General features: G+C 38.5%; 1 protein-coding gene across 4 annotated transcripts in view; it reads right to left on the bottom strand.

The window, feature by feature from the left end:
* Window positions 1–19,292: 19,292 nt before the first annotated feature.
* Window positions 19,293–23,180, bottom strand: part of kiaa1549la (KIAA1549-like a) — a 155,998-nt gene continuing 152,110 nt past the window's right edge. For all 4 annotated transcript variants that reach the window (XM_041997621.1, XM_041997622.1, XM_041997623.1 and 1 more), the window contains one exon: window positions 19,293–22,438. The gene's annotated coding sequence lies outside the window, so the exon portion shown is untranslated. The remainder of the gene's footprint in view (window positions 22,439–23,180) is intronic.

Here is a 23,180-nt window from a genome sequence, read left to right on the forward strand (position 1 = left end):
GGATTTAAGCAAGCCACCTGGCTGATGCCCCAGCTGACCACAACCACCCACCTGGCTAGCCACTTGTTCGCAAGGCAAAAAATGGAGCAGACCCATTAAAAAGGATGAATGAGGCAGCTCATAAATAAATAAATAAAAAAACAAACAAACAAACAAACAAACAAACAAAAGAAAAAAAAGAATTAATAAAAAAAAATTTAAATACATTTTACAGAATATTTTGCTTTTCCTTCAGCACTGCTTTTCTATATCTGTTATATTCTTCTCCCGTTATTTGACTGACTCCAGAAGGGTTTACTGGCCAGTTTTGTGGATGATGTCCTAAAATGGAAAACACAGTTAAAAAGGTAAAGGTAAATATATTTGTATAGCACATTTCATTTACAAGACAATTCAAAGTGCTTTACATAAATCATTAAAGCAGGGTGCAGACAAATGCATTAAAATAATAATAATAATAACAATAATAATAATAAAAAATAAATACACTACCATTCAAAAGTTTGGGGTCACTTCCCTATTGAATCCCATGGCAAAGTGACCCCAAACTTTTGAACGGTAGTGTAAATAAATAAAGATTACAAGAAATGCAATTAATGAAATAAAAGCAGAAGGAATATGCTAAAATAAAATAGATAAAATGCAAGAAATAAAGTTAAAGACATTATTAAAACATGATTCTAGCTTAAAAGAACCAGATGCAGATTTTGACTTCTAAATAAAAACTATTGAAATGCAGCAGAGAACAGGTGGGTCTTTAACCTGGATTTAAATAAACTGAGTGTTTCAGCTGATCTGAGGCTTTCTGGGAGTTTGTTCCAGACATGTGGAGCATAGAAGCTGAATGCAGCTTATCCATGTCTGGTTCTGACTCTGGGAACTGATAAGAAACTGGAACCAGATGACCTGAGGGTTCTGGTAGGTTCATACTGGGTCAAGAGGTCACTGATGTATTTTGGTCCTAAACCATTCAGAGCTTTATAGACCAGCAGCAGAACTTTAAAGTCTATTCTCAGTAAAGATCAGAGCGGTAAAACAAGCAGATCTGTAAATAATCAGCTTGGAATTTTCCACCAAACATGCAGCTTATTATAACGCAAAACAAGAGCATGTGGTTATATTTCATCCATTTAGGTGAAATGTTTGAGATGTTGTTTCTCAGCTTCTTTGAGGAACTCCAACCACACCGCCCTTGTCCTCCCCGGGTCCGCGGACATCGGGCCGTGGAGGAGGGACGGCGGTGGTTTTTAAATCAGCTTTTAAATGTAAGCAGCGCACTGTTTTATCCCCACTCTCCAGCTTTGAAGTGACTTTATTTGAGGTGGGTCGCTCCGACCCGGTGCTGTGCGCTGTCATTTATCGACCACCCAAATATAATAAAGACTTTGTTAAAGACTTTTCGGATCTTCTGGCTGAAATTGTGCCAAAATATGACCGTGCACTTTTTCTTGGGGATTTTAATATTCATGTGTGTTGTCCTGATAGGCCGCTGGTGAAGGGCTTTTTAAACCTTATTGACTCTTTTAATCTGGTGCAGTGTGTGTCTGGTCCCACACACGAACATGGACACACATTAGACCTCGTCCTCTCACATGGTTTATCTGTGTCTAACTTGGAGATCTGTGATGATGCAATTTCTGATCATATGCCAGTTTTGTTTGAGGTTGCTTTCTCCTGTGCTGATTTTAAATCTAGCGCTCCTGTTCAACGTCACCGGTTTTTTAACTCTTTAACTGCTGGTCAGTTCTCTGTGGCTTTTAACCAGCTCTGTGATCTCCCTGCCTCTGCCGACACAGAGCCGCTCAGCTCCTGGTTCGACTCCTCCTGCCGAACTATACTGGACTCTGTGGCTCCAATAAAAAATGTGAAGCCCAGGGTTAAATCTGAGCCCTGGCTTAATGACAAAACTCGGGCAGCTAGACGGGAGTGCCGCAAAGCTGAGCGAAGGTGGAAAAAGGAGAAGCTGCAGGTTTTCTTCCTCATCCTTAAGGACTGTTGGCACTGTTACCAGCACACTGTTAAGGAGGCTAAAAGGAAATATCTAGCAAACCTTATTGAGTCTAATCGCCATAACCCACATGTGTTGTTTAAAACCATAGACACTGTTCTTAATGCCCCACAGCCTGTTAGCCTGGAGGCATCTTCTGAGACTTGCAGTAGCTTCCTCCACTTTTTTATTGATAAGGTTGCTACTGCACAGACTCTCATCTCTACTCCTGAATCTGACCCCTCTGTCTCTGTTCGATGTTCTGCAGCTCTTGAGGAGTTTGAGCTGGTATCTCTTTCAGTCCTAGAAGATCTGATTGGCCATATGAAGCCGTCAGGCTGTCCCCATGATGTTGTCCCTCCTGGTTTCTTGAAAAAATGTTTTCCTAGTCTAGGGCAGGCAGTTCTGGCCATTATTAACAGTAGTTTGTCATCTGGAGTTGTTCCGTTGAGTTTTAAACATGCTGTGGTCCAGCCCTTACTTAAAAAACCTGCCCTTGATGGCAGCATGCTGGCCAATTTTAGACCTATTTCGAGGCTGCCTTTTATTTCTAAAATCTTAGAAAAAGTTGTCCACACTCAACTCAAGCTGTTTTTAGATGATCATGATGTCCTGGAGGTGTTCCAGTCTGGTTTTAAAACTCTGCACAGCACCGAGTCAGTTTTGTTAAGAGTGTTCAACGACATCCTCTTAGCAAATGACTCTGGTGAACATATTATTCTTATTTTATTAGATTTAACAGCAGCTTTTGACACTGTGGACCACAACACTTTAGTGACTCGGTTGTGCCACCTAGTGGGTATTGGTGGTACTGCATTGGAGTGGTTCAAGTCTTATCTCTCCAACAGAAGCATGAGTGTGACCTCTGGAAACTTTGAATCCAGCTCTGCTCCACTTCCTTATGGGATTCCCCAGGGGTCGATTTTAGGGCCTCTGCTCTTCTCTTTGTATTTACTGCCCCTGGGCTCAATCCTGAGAAGGCATGGCATCTCCTATCACTTTTATGCTGACGACAGTCAGATATATATGCCCCTTAAAAAGAAACAGTCTTTCTCCCTTGCCCCTCTTCTGGCATGTCTCAAAGATATAAAAGCCTGGTTGGCCCTAAACTTTTTATTCCTTAATGAGGAAAAAACTGAAGTGATGGTGTTCGGTCCCAGTAGCTTTTGTGAACCCTGCACCATTGATTTGGGTCCTTTGGCAGGTTTTTTAAAGCCAACAGTCTCAAACTTGGGTTTTAAGATGGACAGCTATTTTAAACTGGATAGTCAAATCAGCTCTGTAGTGAAGTCCAGCTTTTTCCACATCAGGCAGCTTGCTAAGGTCAAATCTTTTCTTAATAAACAACACTTTGAAACAGTAATCCATGCCTTCATTACATCTCGGCTGGATTATTGTAATGCTCTTTATTTTGGGGTTAGCCAGTCCTCCCTCGCACGTCTCCAGTTGGTGCAAAATGCAGCTGCATGCCTCCTAGCTGGAGTACGTAAGAGGGAGCACATAACCCCCATCCTGGCCTCACTTCACTGGCTGCCAGTGCACTACAGAGTTCATTTTAAGATTCTTTTATTTGTTTTTAAATCTTTAAATGGTCTGGCGCCTCCTTACCTCTCTGAGCTACTCCACCCCTATGCTCCTGCTCGGTGCCTCAGGTCATCTGACCTGCTGCTCCTGGACGTACCGAGGTCCAAATGGAAGCTCAGGGGGGATCGAGCTTTTTCAGTCACTGGTCCAAAACTGTGGAATGAGCTCCCTCTCCACATTAGACAAGCTTCTTCATTGTCTATTTTTAAAACTCATCTTAAAACCCATTTTTATTCTTTGGCTTTCAGCCCAGTGTGAGACTGTTCCTGTTTTAGTGTGCAGTGGTTTGTTTTACTTATTGGTTTTATTTGTTTATATTTGTTCTTTTAAAATTGCTTATTGTTTTAAAACCGTTTTTAAAACAATGAACAATTATTTTATTATATTTTATGATATTATTTATTTCCTGGTTGATTTTTGTACTTTGTGTTGCTTTGTCCATTTATGTACAGCACTTTGTTTCAGCTGTGGTTGTTTTAAAGGGCTATATAAATACAGTTGAGTTGAGTTGAGTTGAGTTGTCTCTCGTTCTGATAAAAAAAAATCATTATTATTATTAATCAACTACTCAGTGAATGTCTTAAACTTTTCTTTTTGATGGTTTATGATCAGGTTGCAAATCACACCCATTCGCTGAAAAAGGTGCTGGCTCCCCATTGAGCTGTCAGCTGTTTTCTACAGTGTTTCACTGCATAAATGCTGTTCTGACTCAGTTGTAAATGAGAATGTTGAAGGCAGACGCTTCAAATGACCAATTAAATCCTAAAAATTAGCAGATGATGTTTGCATGTGTAACTAGGAAACTTTTCTGAGCATCCAGTCTATGTTCATGCAAACATGGAACTTAGCACTAATCAAAATATGAGATGAGCCTTACACCCACAAAGCTTTATTTCAGTTATAGCTACTATAGCAGAAATAAACATGAAAAATCAACATTTTCCCTGCAATTAGCAGTCATGTTCCTCTAAGGTATTATGACAAAGAATACAAAAAACTCCACATGAGCCGTAAAATTACATGAATTACTGGAGAAAGATTGATGGGTTTTGTGCTGTAATTGCGTATTGCCTCTAAACTACAGTCCATTTATCTGCACAAGGAATGGCTAAACAAAAAAAAAACAAAAGCAGTTAATGCACATGAGAAATATTTCACTGCTGGCTGCAATTTCATTCCCCCCTCACCATCCTTTTTCCCCCTCTCATCTCCTGCACACAGAACTATAATTACAGTGTCTTCTTTTTCTTATTACCAGATAAGGCTTTCATAATGGTTCCCCGGAGATCCTGTCCAAACTTAATTAACACTAGCTAAACAGTCCCTCCTCTCCTTCTCTCTCTGTCCACCCCCCAACCCCCTCCACTTCTTATTAGACAATGGCAGCAGGAGAAAGAAGGAGCCCCCCAGACAGCTGTAAGTACTAGAAAGCCCTGCACAGGAAAATGAAAGCTCGACTTGACAGAGGCTTGACTTGGACAACACTCAACAAGCAAAACGAGGGTTACAGCAGAAGCCATTGGCATGTTGATTTACGTACTGAACTGAACAGGATCTTATTCAGCCAAGCGGTGTAAGCCATGAAATCGGGTTCTGGATTTCAGCTGAGTAGCATGCTGTTAATTTCCAATTGTTTGACTTAAAGAGATTAGCCATTAATTAAAGGCTAAAGAACTAAAGAATGCACACACGTGCATGCACACAGATAGTGTGATAGAGGATTGTTAAATAACAGTCATTACATCACCCCTACCGCATGGGACAAAGGTAAATAGAGAGCTGAGACAGCATCATCTAGCAGAGGACACACACACAAACACACAGACACACAGCTGCTGGGTTTAACTATTGGCTAAAAGATGCTGTTCTGGGCAAAATCAAGCAGGTTTTAGCTGACTATAACATCGACCTTCCACATGAGAGTGGAGGAGATTAGCACCAGAGAGACAAGCTGACCAAAGCCAATACAGGATGAAGAATATCACAAACACAAGGCACCTGAACAAGCACAAAGCCATGCAGTTCAGTGTTTGCACTCTTTCTAAAGGCATTTGGAGCAAGTTCAACCTCATGTTCTTGAGTTGTGGCATCACATATACAGACTTCTCCTTTAGCATCTCTCAACTAATTGTTTCGGTTCTCTGGCCAAAACCTTTTCTTAACACACAACAAAGTGAATTGTCACTTAACAGAATGTATTTGTCATGTCCTGGATGAGAATTATCAATCTACGCTCACTGGAGACTTTTCTTGGTGCACCTGTCTAAATGCTGTCTAAACACAAATAACTAATCGAGCAATCGCATGGCAGCAGTTCAGTTTATTTAGGAATGTAGATATAGTCAGGACAACTTGGTTAAGTTCAAACTGAGCATCAGAATGAGAAAGAAAGGTTATTGAACATGGTATGATTGTTGTCTGAGTATTTTGACTACCATCTACTGGGATGTTTACACACAACCATCAAGGGTCTACAGAGAATAGTCTGAAAAGAGAAAATATCCAGAGTTGTAGTGGTCTGGACCCAAATGTCTTGTTAATGTCAGAGGTCAGAGGAGAATGGGTAGACCGGTTGGTGACTGGGTTGGACTGGGACAAAAAATCAGTCCGGGAATTTTGAGCTGAGACTGGCCCAATAGGTCTTGATGGAAAGACGAAGCCTTTGAGTGAAAACAAACTTTCTTGCGACTGTGTCTAGTACTTGTCCAATAACCTTAAACCTACACCATCCTCCCAGTCCCGTTATTCTGTACAGTACTTTGCTTGGTCTATACAGACCAAGGCTGCTTGGTCTAGTTAACAATGTATAACGTATAATGGGATCCTGAAATTGGGACTAGGATCAGAGGTGAGACATGATTATCACTGATGTGTATTAAAATAAATAAATGACAGATTTAGTGATATTTTCATAGACTATTTACTCACCACATCAATAAACAGCACAACAGCAAAGAAAACTTCCTTGAACATGGCAACTTTTAAAAAGTGAAAGGAGACATAGAAAGAAAGGTGAGAGAGAATAACACTTGATGGACTTACTTATATGTACAGTACTGGTCTCTAGAAAAATGTGGGAAAATAATTGCATCATATATTTTATACAGTACTTACTTAGAGGAACCTCCTAAACAATCAATGAACAAAGTACGATGAGATCCTGAAGAATAGGACACAGAGGAACAGAGATTAGATGAATGGTAAAATATATCAAAGACAGATTAAGATTGAGTGATATTTTCAGACTACGTTCTCACCACATCAACTAAAAGTCACCTTAGACCTTAGACTCAATATTTTTCCTTAAACACTGAAACCTTTAAAAAGTGAAAGGAAACAGACACAGAAAGGTGAGAAAGAATGATACTTGATGGACTTGCACAGACGATCACGGTACTGGTATCTTTAGTCTAGAAAAATAGTTGAATCATGTACTCTGTATCGTACTTAGAGGAAACCACGGCATGCTTCCAAAAATGCATCCTATAAGAGACAGTGAGAGGTTAAGACTGAAAGAAAACAAATGTTTATCACTGCAGTTAACAGGATTTTCTGTTTCTCCTGTAGTCCCACATCCTCTACCACACTTAATCACCTCACTTACTGACTGTTGTTTTCAAACCAGATACTCAAACAAGGCTTTTGACTCTGCAGCTCACAGAAATGGTCATTGCTGACTTTACCTTCAGTTCAAATCAGTAGTGATGGATATATCTTTATGATAAATCTTTATTTTGTACATATTAGATACATTTAACAAAACAATGGCCAAGACAGTTTTGCATAGCCTATTCAATAAAATCATAAAGCCTTGCCCTGACTTTTCCTAGAACTACGTGAAGTTTACACAAGATTTAATATTTAATAGCCTATGTAAAGAACAGAGAAATATGATCATTTCTACCTATTTTGCCACAGGTGATTATTTGGACCAGACAGGATTTGTTCTATGTTTAGACTCCCACCGTTCTGGATCAGATCATGTGGAAGTATTCTGTAAAGGGTGGTGTGCAGAGATGGATTGATTCTGTGTATTACAATATAGTGGACCTTGCAGGACTAAATATCTACAAGAAATGCTCTGAAATGCACTCAGCCTTATGAAAATTTCCATAGCTCTGGTAATTCTAGTGTATAAGCATTTATACACTAGAATATAAGATTTTTCTGAGCACTTGCTCAGAAAAAGTTAGATGCGAAGCTTTTCCTTTGGACTATACTTTCTGCAATGACAATAAAGGTTAATCTAACCTTATCTAACACATTATAATGAGTGTTTTGATCATTTTATTTGTATCTCATCAGGCTACAAAATCAGCTTTCTCAACAGCTCACTCTTCTCAGCTACCCAGACAATGACTATGTTAGTGAACTAACCAGGGTTCGAACTAAGGGAGAGCTAAGGGGAGCTCGGCTCCTCTGAAAAGCAGAGGAGCTCCCCTAAAGACATTCAGCTGATATTCCATGTGGGAGCCCTGAAAATAGTCCACTCTAAGGTTACACTTAATTTTTAATAAAGTTTCTGGTGTGACGCAGGTGATCCATTCTGTTTCCTATATATATTCAAATTATATATATATATTTATATATAATTTGAATGATTACATGTTTAGTTTAAACATGTAATCATTCAAATTATTTTATTATATCAGTAAAATTTATATTATCATAACACATTATAAGACTTTTTTTGGTATAAGATTTACACATATACATCCAGGAATGCAGCTTGTTGAAATCCCCACCCTGTACAGAGAACTACACTATTGTGGAGATATTCACATGGAGATATACACAAAAACAACCTAAAAAAAACTAAAGGCTAAAACCCTTCTAACAGGACTGCTTTGTTGAGCTTTTGGTGCATGTTTTTTCTCTGGAAGCTAAGTGGAGTCATCTTGGCAATGTGGCGCAGCCTCAGCTTAAACCAGGGACACAACTAATTTCAGCAGCATGGTGGTGGTAACTGTCTACGCCATACTGTGTGCAGCCGATGTGCTCCTCTAGCAAAAACACATCCTCCGACCCGATCCTCTTCGGTACCATGTACAGGACCTCCAGCAGTCCAATGGGATTGTCTGCAACTGCTGATGCCTGGTGAATGAGCCGCTCTGCTGCTCTGATGACCCTTACTGTGCTTTATAACGGAGAACACAACTGCACGTTTAAGTCATTTTTCAAAGACAAAAGCTGCAATTTCAACGTGATCAAGTATCCAGAATTATAGCCACATTGAAAACTTTTGTAAGAAACCAAACCGTTTGAAAATCCATCAAGATTTCAGCGGAATAAGAGTATTTATGTTTGTGCAGCTCACTCACTTTCCATTAGATACAATAGATCCCACGAGACAGTAACCCTGTGGTAAGATGGTCGCCGTGTGAGGCCGTTCGAAGCTCCGCCATGAAGCATCTAGCCTTTGTATAGATATCTATGCATACAACAACCAGTTGTATTCCTTTTGTTATTGTTAAAAGAACTCTGTCCCTGTTTCTGATTAAACAAGCTGCATACAGTTGTAGCAGAGCGTTTCTTTGCTAGTTGCTAAATTTTTGACCGCACTACATGCACTAATATATATGCGTGTGAGTGTGACTTGCAAAGTCGTGGCACATGAATGAAAATAGGGTTCCCCAAAAAGCCCCGGTGTAATTTGAGCCCTGGAACTAACTAATTGAATATTATAAAATTACTGAAACACTAGTATGTCGTCATAGAAACCAGCCAGCAATAGAAACCCTGTCATGCTAACTAGCTAAATAGTTAAATGGCCTACTTGTAACTACTAACTGTTAAGAATTAGCAAGTACAACGAAAATAAACTACATCCAAACTTGATTTATATCTGACCCAGGCAGACTGCAGTTCATCATGTCTTACCTGAAGTTCAACCCCACCCATACCCCCTCCTCCCCTTCCCCTCATCCATTTCCCAGCCACCTCCAAACATTTTTAACACATTTTGCAGCATCTGCCTGAAGAACTTGTCTCTTCTTATCTCTATTTTTTCTGCACCTCTTTGTCTTTTTTTTTTTTTTTTTTTTTTTTTTTTTTTTTTTGCTATTCTCCACTTTGTTCTCCCCTCTCCATGTAAGATTGATTGATTGATTGATTGACAGCTGTGGCCTAAGAGGGAGGGGGCATCGGCCCTCGGCTGAAATTAGTCTAGCCCACAATAAATCATGACTAATGTGCTGATCTACAAGCTTTATGTACCAATAGGTATTATGACTACTACCAATATGAGTACAAGTATATTTAGTCATAAAAAAAGGGCCCGGCCCAAAATCACCATGGGCCATCAGAATGTTTCCAACACCTTGTTGAATCTATGGCACCAGGAATTAAGGCAGTTCTGAAGGCAGAAAGGGGTCCGACCTGTTCCCAGTAAGGTGTAATGAAGTTGCTGGTGAGTGTATCTCTACTTCATTCATGAATGCAAAGAATGCACTTTAGATTGGTACCTCTGTGAGTCAACACAACAATAAGTTGTTTCTTAGGATTACAGAACTGAGTGTTAGCCAAAAATCATGTGGAACTGTAAATGGTCTCACTTCTCATTTACTTTAAATAGACAGATATCTTGTGCTGCTCAATTAAATTCTGCACCTCATGCTTGACTTTGGCAGCAGTGCTTGTGATGTAAAGTCAAGAACACTTAAACTTTGCGAGCAGCAGCCTATTTAGTTGCCTGACTGATCTTGTAAGTATGCTACAATAAGGCTTCGTCCACCATCAAGGGTTAACTTTACATCCATGTGACTCCTGCTTTAAGCTTATGGCTCTGCAGCCTCACTGCACTGTAGCTTTTCAAAAGCAGAAATATTTGAGTTACAGGTCTCTTTTGGTTGTGTTGCTGCTGCTGATGGTCCTTTAACTTTGCCATGCTGTGGAGAAAAAGAGGTGGGCACAATTCTGCTCTATGATGAAGTGAATGAAAAATAATTTTTGCATTTACTGTTTTTATTTAATTTCTTTTTCTTTCTTTTAATTTTTTTTTTCAATGTACTTTTTAATGCTTTTCTGCACCCTGTCATAATGCTTCTAATGTTTAAGGGAAATCACTTTGAAATGTCTTAGACATAAAAGGTGCTATACAAATACATCTCGGCAACTTCACGTCCTCACTTTTTGAGTCATATTGACCACAGATTATACAAAACTCTGAAAAGAAGCATCAAGGTGTTAAAAAGGATTGTGAAAGTAGCTGGAAGGTCAATGGTAGGAATACATAAATGAAGCCATGATGCAGCATTTCAGCAGAGGGCATGCAACAAACACCAGTGACACTCACAGTTGTGCCAAGTTTAAAAGGTGTGTAGCAACCCTGTGTTTGCAAGAAGTCATAAGGAAATTGTGGCTTTCTTTGCCTTTAAGACATAGAATAAGATATGACAAGTTAAATATGTAATGATGACAAAGCATATTTGAATCAAAAACAGTGACATTTAACTCCAGCTGGTTTGCTAGATGTTAATAATTGCTGCAAATTATCACTTTAAGTCAGAAAAACTTTTGGAAAACTCATCGTTGTTCCCATAAAATCTCTTTTAATCTTTTTCTAATGTGCAGCTTCAAAATCTACATAAAAACACCATAGACAGAAAACCAGCACAACTTTCTCTGATGTTAAAGCATAACAGTTTTGTAGCTCACAGACTAAACACTTGCTGAATGATGAGTCTGTGAAAGACACAGATGTGCTACTGGCAGAAAAGAAACCTTGCCTTTGAAATTCATAAATTCAAATTCAGCTGGGTCGTATTAAGTGTGATCTGCATGCATCCACATGAATCCATTAATTTTGTTTTCGTTCTTGTTTTACATTTCATCATAGAGCCAAGCTGAACAGTCACAACTGTCAGCAGCAAAATGCTGATCAGCTCTCTGTATGTGCGCTACCTTCCTGTGGTGAAATCTTAATAACTAGCTGGTGTGAATAATGGAGCATCAAAGAAGCAAGTTAATGGAAGTAGAAAAAAAAGTTGGCGAATAATAGAAATGATGTTACCCAGGAGACACAAAAAAAAAAAAAAAAAAAATCAAAGAATGCATCTTGCAAATTCAACTCAGTGACTGCAGGAATAACGAGATTCATTGCAATGACTAAGGCGCACTACGTAACGTTCCAACCTCAAAACTCTGCGCTCCTGACATATTATGCACATTTCTAGAGCCGCCACTGCCCAGCAGCGTCCCCAGGCATTTTCCCTTCAAAGGCCATCGGGCACTTTTTCTTCCAGGATGCCATGTCATGTTTAAGCTGAGTTAAGCTTTGCACACTGCATCACATCCTAGCCTGCAGATATATACACCTTGGCCATTCTGAAATCGCACCGTGGTTGATTTAGCATAAAAACACAAGGAAAGGAGGAGGAAATGAGGAGAGGAGGAATAAATGAAAAATAAAAGAAAAAGAGGTACAGAACAAGACATAAGACAAGAGTCAAATAAAACTGACTTTTACTGGCTGGAGAGATTTCACAGCTCAGGTAGGATGCAAGATGGATGCCAAATTAGTTTGCAGAAGTTTGATAGTGCGTCCTTAATAACATAATTAAATGTTGCTGCCATTTTTAAAAGATTGATGCCCTGCATTTAAATGGCTGAAATGCATTAGAATAGAACAAAAGAAGCTGCATGCTGTGGCAGCTCTGCTGACAGTTTTCTGTTTTTTTGGTTTTATTTCTTGCAGTCTTGTTAAGTTTCTTGCTTGGTTAATACCAATTATATTGTAATAGCCATCTACAATACAGCAAGAAGCAGATTCCAGTTTAGAAACACTAAAGCCCATATACCACCTCCCCAGAAACAAGTATAATAGAGAAGTGAACAATATGAGCAGGTCTACATAGAAGAAACTTTTGTAGCATGAGAGCCACATATTTCCCACTGGAGTCGGTTTAAAAAGTAGATGAACATGACTTATTTTACCTGAAAATGAAAAATGAGGTTACCATATAACAAAAGGGTTGTTTGGAATCTTCTGGATGTGTAAATAGGAAACTGTTACCTTATGACCAGCCTAATTGTTGCAAAGTAGATATTAATATTTTATGCCTAATAGTTAAACATGAGAATTGCATTTAACCCAGGGATCTGTCCGCTCTGCACAAGTGGTGTCATTATTATTTGATGTATCTGCAACTTGTGAGATACAGTGAATACAGAAGGACTTGAAGCTGAAGCTGGGTGGAGATACAAATGGGAAGGCTGGATATTTTGATATTTCTGACTTAGAAATCCACTTCAAATCTCAACGGCTTATGTGATTAGATCATTTTAAACCTGGGGAGCCAGAACTGTGTTTTATTGGCTGTTTTGAGTTGGTTAAGTCAAACACAAAAAACATTTGCCCCCAAAAGTGTTTATTTTTTGTTTGCAATATTTCTTCTGCACATATAAAAAGTAATAAAATATATAAAGACTTTACTGTGTTGGAATTGTTCTAGAACTGTAGGAAGTCTGAAGTCAGGCCTCAGAGAAAAGCTTTTACTTCCAACCTAGGGATACACCGAGTTTAGGTGTTGGGTGCTCAAACTGAGTGTTATTAGTTTGGAGTCAAATGATCCAACCTGTGCATGTGATTGATAACATTTAGTATATAATGCTATGTGTTTTTCTCTGATTGTTTTATTTTTATTAGGACCAGATTTGAGCGAAAATACTTTTTTTTTGTGATCATTTTTTTACCAGGTAAAAAGTTTGATAACCAGTTCTCATTTGCAAAAATGACCTGGCCAAGAGGCCCAGTAAAGAGAAAATACAGAAAATAAATACTCATATGTACACATAAGATACCAAACAGTAAAAACAAAATTTCTCTTAAAAACAAGCATGTAAATCATGCATTTAAAGAAAATTAAAAAAATGTATTAAACTAGTATTAACAGGAAAGTAGAGAGAAATGTCTGTATATGTGTGTGTGTGTGTGCTTGTACAGGAAGTGTGTTGAAAAAGAATGTGTGTATGTATGCATACAAGTGTGATGTGGGATGATTAAGTAGAGTAAATCTTGTCTTTGTAAAAGAGAGGTCGAAGTTGTTAGAGTTGTATTTTGTATAATGTTCCAGCTATTTGATCTTTCACAATGAAAGGATTTACACCCAAAAGTAGCACAGGGATTTAATAGCACAGGTACTGGGAATAAACTTGACCTAGACAAAAAAAAATATATATAAAAGTGAAATTCCTGGCAAAAAGTTAGATTTTAACTGATTTGTCTTAAGGTTCAAATAAAATAATTACTCATCAAGTTGGAGCATCTTTAAAGGGACATTGTGTAAGAATTACTGCCATCTAACGTTGGAATCGTGTATCGTATTCCAAATTTCCCTGAGGGCTCTCTGAAGGGATTAATAAAGTATTTCTATTCTAACGTATAGTGCATTCTAGCATCTAACTCTCTCAAACGCATATTGCAACAACGGTAGCCGTCATATCTCAAAAGCCTCGACAACACCGATGAAAGCATGTCATCCGATAGTTAATAGTTCACTCTGTTAGACACAATGAACTCACTTCGGAAGTTGAACATTACCTTTATTCATTGCTGCCATATTCACAACAATGCAGTTCGCCTACTCCCATTTACTTCACAATACCAGTATACATGTGACCACCATGAACCAGTAACACACTTGATGTATTTCCAACTAAACACACTCAGGTGAAGAAGTTTCCTCTGGATCATATCTGGTCAGGGGGAAATATCTGGTGGATGGCAATTCACTGTCAGATATTGTTCCTCTGTGTTTAGAAAGAAGAATGTTTCTCACAGGGGGAACGGATCTCACTGGGGAAACTGGCCTTTTTGTCACAGTAAAAGCCAGCTTATAAAGCCATCCCACCAGCTTTTAGTCCGGCTTTGCCACGACTGAAAGCTGGTGTTTACCGTGACTATGAAAGCGACTTCTGTACCAACAAGGGTGGCGTATTTTAGCAGAAATTACTGTTATGGTAATTACTGTTATGCCCATGGTAACGAGAAACAATGTCTATCAAAACTAAATGAAAAAGTTAGCTTTAGGCTAATTTAGGCAGTACTGTTGACTTATTTGTCGAGGAGAAAGCTGTAACTTCTGCATCCCTTTGAAAATATTTCTCCTTCTTGAGCTCCTTCTACCTGGGGAAAGCTAGCCCGATGTTTTTTTCCTTTTTGTTTTTGTCCTTAATGTGTTGTCTTGTCATGCTGCTTTTTACATTTTTGGCTTTTTTGGTGGTGGTGAAACGGCTCCTGTGCTGCTGCTGCTGCATATGCATGGTCTTGCTTTTGTGTAAATAACAAGATTTTCCAAGTTGCCGAGATAGTAATCCTCCATCATTTATCTTCTCCTCCCGTATTTCAATCACTGTCCGCTGGCTTGCAGGGGAACGCATACTTAGTGCTGTTTGTCCCTTGCTTCGGCAGCTGTATTTTTAAGATAGCAGACCGTCATGGAGCTGCCCTACCGGCTGATCTGTCATTCTTTGTTTATGAAAATGTGTCAGATCAATAGCAGAGGTCATAATACACCAGTGATAACACATATTTACATGCAGACATCAATTTTACAACAGAAAATGTTACACAATGTCCCTTTAAGAGTATCCAAGCAACAGTAATCAGAAACATCCAAATGGATCACCAAAAGCTGGTGCTACAGAGTCTTGGAGGCAATGACACATCTCTAGAGTAAAGAAAATAAAAGAAAAACAAAATTTATCAGCTTGAACTATTTTTAGATTTACTTGAGTTTTTTTATTCTTGTCTTTTCTTAGACAAAACACCATGTTCCTTCAGGCTCCACTGAGAGGCACATCATAAAAAAGCAGTCAGAGCCGTCTTATTTGCAGTTTATAACACAGCATCCTCCCTGCAAATGCATTTTTATGTGACAGCTAACCATTTGTCAGCACTTTAAGAGTCAAGCTAACTGCCAAAACGCTGTCACAGCAGCTCAGTTTTAACATCAATATCAGAAACCATTTCCCAGAAAATGTTTAACCATAAGACATTGTGGGCTTCCTATTTCTGCTCCATGTGTCCACCAGCAGTAGCAGCAAAATTATAACCAGAAAAATAGTTTTAACCCTCCTGTTGTTCAGGTCTAAAATGACCCCAGACTACGTTTGACTGAAAACTCCTTAAATGTTGTTTTTTCAACTTAAAATTTGATAACATTTCCTAAAGTGATCCCAACATTAGAAAAAGGGAAGCATTGTCTTTATTAAAATTTCCATAGTATAAGAGAACATTTCAGTATAGTATATAAGAGGCAGTTTTAGTATGGTGTATGACAGGTTCACAATAATGTGTGAATGATTTCAGTATGATATATAAGAGGTTTTAGTATAATTTTGAATGACTTAAATTCTACATGTGTCTGTGAGAGGGTAATTCTGAAAAACGTCTTAAACGGCCCTCATAGTTTTCTACCATATTATGTCATTTATTTATTTTTGACCATGGGAGCAATTTTATGTAATTCCAATGAAGGGAATGTTTCATCTAGTTTTGACATAGATGTGATTTTAAGGATGTTAGATGGTTTGTGCATGAGAAAAATGTACATATAACAAAAAAATATCCATACATCCATCCATCCATCTACCGCTTATCTAGGGTCGGGTCGCAGGGGCAGCTGCCTAAGCAGAAGACTTCTGTCTCCTCGGCCACATTCACCAGTTCTTCTGAGAGAATCCTGAGGCATTCCCAGGCCAGCCAAGAGTTGTAGTCCCTCCACCGTGTCCTGGGACTTCCTTGGGGTCTCCTCCTGGTGGGGTGTGCCCGGAACACCTCACCTGGGAGGCATCCAGGAGTCATCCTGACCAGATGCCAGAGCCACCTCATCTGGTACCTCTTGATGTGGAGGAGCAGCAACTCTACTCTGAGCTTCTCACCCTGTCTCTATGGGAGAGTCCGGCCACCCTGCGGAAAAAACTCATTTCAGCCGCTTGTTTTGGCGATCTTGTTCTTTCGGTCATTACCCACAGCTCGTGACCATAGGTCAATGTAGGAACGTAGATCGACTGATAAATCGAGAGCTTTGCCTTTTGGCTCAGCTCCCTCTTCACCATGCCAGACCGATGCAGAGTCCACATCACTGCAGACACTGCACCGATCCGCCTGTCGATCTCATGCTCCACTCTTTCTTCATTCATGAACAAGACCCTGAGATACGTGAACTCCTCCACTTGGGGCAGGACATCATTCCCAACCTGGAGAAAACACTCCACCCTTTTCCAGCTGACGACCGTGGTCTCAGATTTGGAGGTGCTCATTCTCATCCCAGCCGCTTCACACTCAGCTGCGAATCGCTCCATTGAGAGCTGAAGATCACGGCCCGATGAAGCCAACAGAACCACATCATCTGCAAAGAGCAGAGACCCAATCCTAAGGCCACCCCACTGGATCCCCTCAACGCCACGGCTGCGTCTAGAAATTATGTCCATAAAAGTTATGAACAGAATCTGTGACAAAGGGCAGCCTTGGCAGAGGCCAAACCTCACTGAAAAAAAAAAATTTGATTTACTGCCAGAAATGCAGACAAAGCTCATAAAAACATAAGAAATGTAAAAAATAATAAATAAATTACATAAAATACACACTCAATCTGTCAGTGGCCACAAACAAATTAAAATGGTATAAATATTTAATAAAGCCCACGGGTTAAACTGAACATATTCCTGTTTTCGAAGTAACTTTTTATCCATTAATATGTCACCCCTCTGATATCATATTTACCAAGTTTTTTTTATTTTTTTAGAAGGATTTCATGATCTTAAATGTCAAATGCTTCTTTTAAATACAGAAGGAAACTTATGGAATAATGTTTTTCATCAATTGCATTAGATATTTCTTCTGGTAAATCAATGTTGAGTGGTTGGTTCTAAAACCACACTGACTGTTGCTTAATATGTAATATGACTTTATCCCGTTTTGCAACAAATAACCACACTAATATTTTAGAAAATTGTGGAAGCAAGGATACTGGTCTGTAATGGACATTTCTTTCTTGAAATTCTCCTGTAATGAAGGACAAATTGCAAATATATTTGAATGGTTCAATAATCTATTTAATTGTTTGTTTTTTTTAAATAAATGTTATATGCAAGTCTTCACAATTGATCCGTTACTTGCCCACTCCAATACAGTTTTCTCTTCCTCTTTCACAGCTGTCAATAAATAAATAAATAAATAATAATGATGTCAACATTTTTCTTTGTTGTGTTTATACCTTCGTTATACTCTTTTGCTTTAAGAATGCCCACTGTAGGATTAGACCCAGCTCATTTACAGTTTATTCAAGTCTTGAATTTGTCAATTACTTCTTATAAGGAAATTTGGAATAGTTAATTTCACATTGGGATTTTTTTATTTATTATTTCCCATGTGCCACTAACATTGGATTTATGTTTATCTAATAAGTCACTATAGCATTCTATTTCATGGCTTCAGACAATCCATATCAATTTATTTTCATGTCTTATATATAATTTTAACCTCTTTTGTTCTTTATACACCATACTGAATTTTAGAAAATGTATATTTTTGTGGGCATTTAGTAGACCTTTGGTTATCCATTGTTTGCTGTTTGCACTTTTCTTGGTAATGTTGCATTTTTTACTGTTTTAATCGTACAAACTCAATATTTCCATAAAAGTATTATAGGAGTAGTTGACATCATTTACATACACATCACTCTGTTTTCTGACCATTTTCAGTGCATCCAATGATTTCTGTGATTTATTTCTTATAAATATTTCTGTTGTGATCTGCATTGCAGTGCCACAGTGATTACTATAAACCACAAATATTGGTAACTCACTCACATCAGTTATTAAAATCCAACTTATTATTTTTCCACCAGTTACATTTGTGAAAATATTGTCGAGGACTAATGCACTCCTGTATTTCTTGTTGGTTGAGTGATCACAGGAAATAGAGATTGTACATAGAACTTTTTAAATCACATAATGTCCTCAATGAATCCATGTGGATTCATGATATCTTTCTAAAGCTACACCAGAGATCACCAACCCTGGTCCTTTAGGTCCACTGTCCTGCAGGTTTTAGAGGTTTCCTTGCTGCAACACACCTAATTCAAATTAAATGGATCTTGTTGTCAAGTGTTGCATAACCCCATAAACAAACCATTAAGTTCAGTCCTATGTGTTGGACAGTGGACCTCGAGGATCAGGTTTGGTGGTCTCTGGGCTATACAAGTACTGTCTCTTGATAAAAAATGATTGCTTACTACCTTTTTGCAGAACCTTAAAAAACAAAAATTAGAATAATAAATCTACTTCAGTAAAGAAAATGTATATGACAGCTATGTTAACAAAAATCAATGGTTTTCACTGAGAAAATGCAGTTTTTCTGCTTTGTAGAAATAGAAAACTTATAATCAAACTGTTTTGGGTGAATGACAAGTTGTTTATTCTTGCAAAACAGATTTAACATTTTAAATTAAATAGCTTTATTTTATCTTTTAGTAAGGGCGGAGGACAAAAAGGTGGGAAGAATGTGAGGACAGCAGGAGGATAATGACATCAACCATGTAGAGTTTTAATCAGAGCAGTTTGAGGCATCATAAATATGCATCTGCTTCACTCTAGTGGCCATTAGATGTCAATGCATTACACTGTGCATGATCTATGAACTAGGACCATTTTTCTGTGAGATTTAAAACTTGTGTAGTCCAAAAGAAGCCAAAATACAACAAAGACAAACACATAATTTGAGAACTGTAATTTGTATTTATTGTTTAAATCCACCAAAAATTTTCTGCATAACTACATCCAACAGCATTCAGTTTGTCACTGTGACTTCATCAACACCCAAGTGACGACAATGTGACATCATCAGTGCCGCCATAAAGTCACAGCATCATGGCATAGCTCTAACAGCAGAAAAAATATACATCGTCCATCTCAAAGACCGCTGTCAATAAATGCATCTCGCCGCTACCCTTGTAAAGCAGAAACATAGCACATCAACTTCTAGCTTAGCTTCAAATCTCCTTTAGATTACTGGTTTACAAACCAGCCCCCACCCCACTCTTTACCATGAAGTCAAATTAAAAATAAAAAAAATTTAAAAAAGGAATGTTTTCTCTTCAATCACACATGGATCTGTACAACGAGGATGGTTTAAATATATGATGGCAGTCGCAGATCTCCAGTAAAGATCCTGATGGTTGAAAACACAGACAGCACTGCTAATGACACTGATGTATCGCCATCTCACATATTTACTTTCCTTGACGTCAATATCCACATCAACTATTTATCATGCCTACATTCAGAAAGGGAGGAAGAATTCAACGGCCGGTCTGCCCCAATTCCTGCACACGTGCGCTTGTATTCATAAAATGTTTATTTTAGAGATTTGCATTTTCAGCTGTAAATGTAAGAAAAGGCCATAACCAGGATTTTGAAGATAATAAGGTAAGGAGAGCAAAACAAGCCACAAAAACAGCCTGAAAATATTCTCCAAACAGTTTTTAGCCTAAAACTGTCAAACATAAAATGGTGTGTCTTGCACACCAGTAACAGATTAAAAAAAGAAAAGCTCTTGCTGTTTTGGGAACCACTTTTGTGTCTTCACCAGAAATATGTAAATAAGGAGAGACAAATAGCCTGCAGCGAGCATTCTGGGATTAAATCATCTTCAAGGCTATTGTGCATCTTTCTGTATAATTACACTGCTTCTCAGGTCAATCTGGTGTCATTAATGGCGGCTACAGCGTCATCTGGTCCCAGAAAGCTGCAGTAAGCTATAACCCCAAATAATTTCCATCGTCAGGCGTAAAACGTATCTGAGCAGTTATGCAGATTCTTGGGAAACAGCGTTAAGTTTTGCTTTGGATCGTCTCTTTTCTGTCAAGCTTTTCTTTAATTTTTTTAAATAAAAAGTGCTCAAAGTTACTTTCCCTATTTTTACATTTATATCTCCATTAACAGTTTTGTGCCTCACTGCGTCAAATATAGCCTTGTAGAATTTCCTTTAGCTGACATTAATATATGGCTATTATCTCCTTTTACTACCATCTAAATGATGAGAAGCCTTAAATACAGTGTGCTCACAGAATCCCAGTTTTCCTCAGTAAAAATGAGGTGAAATAAATTTTAGATGACTTTCTATGTTTTAAAAAATTGCATTACTCCCACAATTTATGGCTATTAGCGTTGTCGGAACATTATGAATATTGTCAATACGTTACATTAGTGGCAACTTGCTACGCTTCACTGTTAACTCATTTTGTTACGTTGGTGATGTCATTAAACACCAAAATGATGCTGAAATGTTTACATCCTTCAAAAAGTCAAACGTTACTAAATCAGCCTGACCGTTCATCATTAACACCAAGAAAGAAAAGAAGAAATGACATCAGAATAATGTCAAGCAAAGTTTCCTTCCCACAGTACTTGCATAAATCTCTTCATTAAATCATCTGCTATGTACAGTAATACATGTAGTCGTTTACATACATGGCTCCCCTGAGCCCAGCGAGTCCCTTGAACAGTACTTCATCAGAGTCCAGTGACCAAATATCAGTCCTGCTGTCATCAAGACAAGAATAACAAAAAGTCATTGTTTTTATACAGTAGAATACAGTAGACACCTTTTCAAGTGAAACAATTGTTTCTCTAAGAATACTGGAGATTCACATGAGACCAGAGTCAAACCCGAGCGGAAATCTCTTCTAATGCAGCTCCTCTTGTTGTGAAGTTCTGATCCGTTCGGTGTCGCTACAAAAAATGACAGAACGCGAGCAGGATTTCAGTTCGTACGTTTGACTCGGGTCCGCCTAATGATCAGACAAAAACTTCATAATCAGATGATCGACAGAACAAAGTGACAAATTCTCGTTTTCACTAAATCTGATGAAGGAAAAAGTTCAAACGAAGTCTTTTTCTAAAAGTATAGAAATGTCATAACTACAGACATCTAAGCTGCTGATTTCTCTGCTTCAAAGAACTTTTTTGTTTTTGCCTTGAAATGTGAGTGAGAAAGAAGCGCTCACTGTCTTTTTTTATACAGTAATCCATTGATAATTATCAATGCACAAAAATAAAAAGACAAAAGCACACAAATATCCAAAAACTGAAATTGAGACGGCTCAAGACGAGATTTTTTTTTTTCTTATTTTTTTTTCCCTCACTCAAGTTTAAAATACACATATTTACCAGCTGTAGGTTTACATAAGAATTTGGATTCATCAAAACAAAACAAAACAAAAAAAAAGAAAAAAAAGAAAGAAAAGCACAGTTTTAAGTCAGTCCAGCTTTCCTGGCTTCATGGTGGGCTGAAGGGACAAGTCCAGGATGGCCCAGTCCAGAAGAGAAGTAGACTACTGGGCATGGCTGGGGCTCCACTGTAACTGCGTGTCATCGTGTGCAAAGCAGATGGCAGTTTCTGCAAGATGACTGCTGGAGCAGAGAGCTCGCTGCACTGTGTGCTGTACTCACCCTGTTCATCCAAACTGCAGGAGAGACCAGCTCGGCTCAGCTCAGCTCAGTTCAGCAGTGTGAGGGGCCTCTGGCTGTACAGTGGCGGTCACCACAGGAGAGGCAGTCCACATGGAGATTGAGACTAAAGGCCTGAAGGGGCCAGAATGGACCAGAGAGGCCAGGGGCTCAGAATACAGAGGGAGAGAAAATTATGGCTAAATATCTCATAGGTAAGAAGATTGGGGGAAAAAAGGAGCTCTGAGGAGGAGAGGAGGATTATGAAGCAGAGGAGACAAAAAATGCTCTGAGCTGCAGACGAGGTGGAGGCCAGACAGCAGAAGGAAGCGGAGCTGGAGAGGAGGTGAGAGTGATACGGGAGCTCCAGAGAGTGTTGAAAGGAAGGGTGGTTGTCTGCCCGGCCAGAGACACCTGGAGGAAGACAGAGCAGCTGCATGAGACAGAACCCCCCTGCTTGTACTGCTAATCTGCCATCGAGATGTTAAAAAACAGCGAGAAGCAGTGGGATTTTAGAGGCCAGTCAAATATCACCTCTGTTTTAGGATTTTAAAACTTGGAACATCTAAAACTCGTTAGTTACAAGTTTAAATGGACAATTTAAAAAAATAATAAAAATAAAAAAATCAACCCCGCAACAAACAGGAAGCCAGTGGAGTGAGGAAGCAGTAAACTGGGAGGACATGACAGATAATTGTCTTTAAAAGGTTTCACTTTTCCTTTGGCATTAATGGTGTTTACAGCACACAAAAATGACGGTTATAGAGGTGCTCACACCTGCTGACGATCAGTTCATTAGGTTTATTTGATTAGAAGCAGCTGGCTGCTGGTGACGCTGGACTTTCCAAACACTGTTTATATATATATATATATATATCCTGATACTTCAATATGTTAGAAACTTCATTTTTAGCATTACTATTGTTTATTTGTTTCCTCACTGTTGATTATTATCTCTTAAAATTGTAATGTTTTATTTAGACAGATTTCTTTCTGGCAAATTAAAACAAATAACTGCACAGAAATCCCACCACAGGCATAATTATATTATTTTATAATATTTTATATTTACCTGGCTACGAATAGTTATACCCTTATGTTGTAAGAGAGTATAAATCTCCCACTCCAGCTTTCATTTTTCCTCTAAATCAGGTGT

The sequence above is a fragment of the Melanotaenia boesemani genome, chromosome 10 (genome assembly GCF_017639745.1).
Source record: "Melanotaenia boesemani isolate fMelBoe1 chromosome 10, fMelBoe1.pri, whole genome shotgun sequence".
Lineage (NCBI taxonomy): Eukaryota > Metazoa > Chordata > Actinopteri > Atheriniformes > Melanotaeniidae > Melanotaenia > Melanotaenia boesemani.